General features: G+C 49.3%; 1 long non-coding RNA gene across 1 annotated transcript in view; it reads right to left on the bottom strand.

Annotated features, from left to right (window-relative positions):
• Positions 1-315, bottom strand: part of LOC123972456 — a 1772-nt gene extending 1457 nt beyond the window's left edge. Inside the window, exon 1 of the long non-coding RNA XR_006825415.1 lies at positions 16-315. This is a non-coding gene — a long non-coding RNA (uncharacterized LOC123972456). The remainder of the gene's footprint in view (positions 1-15) is intronic.
• Between the last annotated feature and the right edge of the window lie 1521 nt (positions 316-1836).

The raw sequence follows: 1836 nt of genomic DNA, 5'->3' as shown, positions 1-1836 counted from the left end.
TCACTTGTCACAAACCTGTGGACTCATTTCTTCTTCTGTCTCTTCCAGGCTGTTGGGGACACGCCCTGAAGACTCGCTTCCAGCTGCTGCACCTGGAGGACAGCTGACACCACGAGTCCCAGCAGCACCTGTTCTGGACCAATAAAGACCTTGTGCTGTCAGTCATCTTCCACCTTTTAGGAAAACTTCAGCCACTTCCTGTTTCCCGCTCCATAACCCCCAGCTTCTACCTCTCCAGAACACCGGGAGGGGACACGGCCCCCTCCCGAACCCGACGCCGCGGGACCGGCTCCGGGTACCCGGCCGCACGCGGGATTCGAACACAGCTGCGCCCCTGCGCCTCGCGGTCGCCATCGAACCCCACGCCGCCACCGAGTCCCCTTCACATCTGAACCTTTTCTCCGGGCGCTTTTATCTTCTCACTTTGGCTGTTGGACTTCAAAAGTCACTGAGCCTCATAAGGATCGAACCCACAACCTCAGAGCTTCTGAGCAGCCTTCTAACACTCTGAGCTGTTTGATCTGAGACACTGACTCTTTCTTTCTTACAGCTTTTCACTTTGTTGTTAAAGTTGAAATAATAATCTTGTTATTGTAGTTCTTCAAACTAATCAGTAGAATTAATCCATTCTCAGATATTCTGAGTCAAATTTAACAAACATATTAAGGATTTCTAACAAATAGAATTTCATTTTGTGAAATAAAGCTGAATGATAAATTGTAAGTTGAATTTCTAGGCTTTTATTTTGGTATGTCCGAGTCAAACAGTCACTAAAGTGCCGTTCAGAGAATTGATGAAGTTACTATTTATTACTGCATCATTTTTTATAGTGTAGAAAAACTAAAGGTGAAATATTCAGATGGAAATGATTTGAAACAGAGAAAAACTTTTTCTGATAAATAAATGTTTGATTTTCAAAGTTGCTGTCGAGTCTTTTTCTTTTAATCGACTAATATAATAATCGATTTGACACAAAGATGAAGTGAACTTTTTATTTGGCTCCAATCAGACACAAACGCTCGTTCATCATTTATTCTGACTTTGATCCTCTTTATCCTCCCTTCCTTCCTTCCTTCCTGCCTTCCTTCCTTCCTTCCTTCCTTCCTCTGTTCCCTCCTCCCTCCCTTCCTCCCTCTGTTCCCTCCTCTCTTCCTTCCTTCCTTCCTTCCTTCCTCTGTTCCCTCCTCCTCCCTTCCTCCCTCTGTTCCCTCCTCTCTTCCTTCCTCCCTCTGTTCCTCTCTCTTCCTTCCTCCCTCTGTTCCCTCCTCTCTTCCTTCCTTTCTCCCTTCCTCCCTCTGTTCCCTCCTCTCTTCCTTCCCTCCTCTCTTCCTTCCCTCCTCTCTTCCTTCCTTCCTTCCTCTCTTCCTCCCTCTGTTCCCTCCTTCCTCCCTTCCTTTCTCCCTTCCTCCCTCTGTTCCCTCCTCTCTTCCTTCCTTTCTCCCTTCCTCCCTCCCTCCCTTCCTTCCTCCCTTCCTCCCTCTGTTCCCTCCTCTCTCCCTTCCTTCCTCCCTCTCTCTCTCCCTTCGTCCATCCCTCCCTCCCTTCCTCCCTCTGTTCCCTCCTCTCTTCCTTCCCTTCTCCCTTCCTCCCTCTGTTCCCTCCTCTCTTCCTCCCTCCCTTCCTCTGTTCCCTCCTCTCTTCCTTCCTTTCTCCCTTCCTCCCTCTGTTCCATCCTCTCTTCCTTCCTTTCTCCCTTCCTCCCTCTGTTCCATCCTCTCTTCCTTCCTTTCTCCCTTCCTCCCTCTGTTCCCTCCTCTCTTCCTTCCCTTCTCCCTTCCTCCCTCTGTTCCCTCCTCTCTTCCTCCCTTCCTCCCTCTGTTCCCCCCCCCCCCCCCC

The sequence above is a fragment of the Micropterus dolomieu genome, linkage group LG01 (assembly GCF_021292245.1).
Source record: "Micropterus dolomieu isolate WLL.071019.BEF.003 ecotype Adirondacks linkage group LG01, ASM2129224v1, whole genome shotgun sequence".
NCBI classification, from domain to species: Eukaryota; Metazoa; Chordata; class Actinopteri; order Centrarchiformes; family Centrarchidae; genus Micropterus; species Micropterus dolomieu.
The sequence above is the reverse complement of the archived record's forward strand: the minus strand, read 5'-3'. Positions and strand labels throughout refer to the sequence as shown.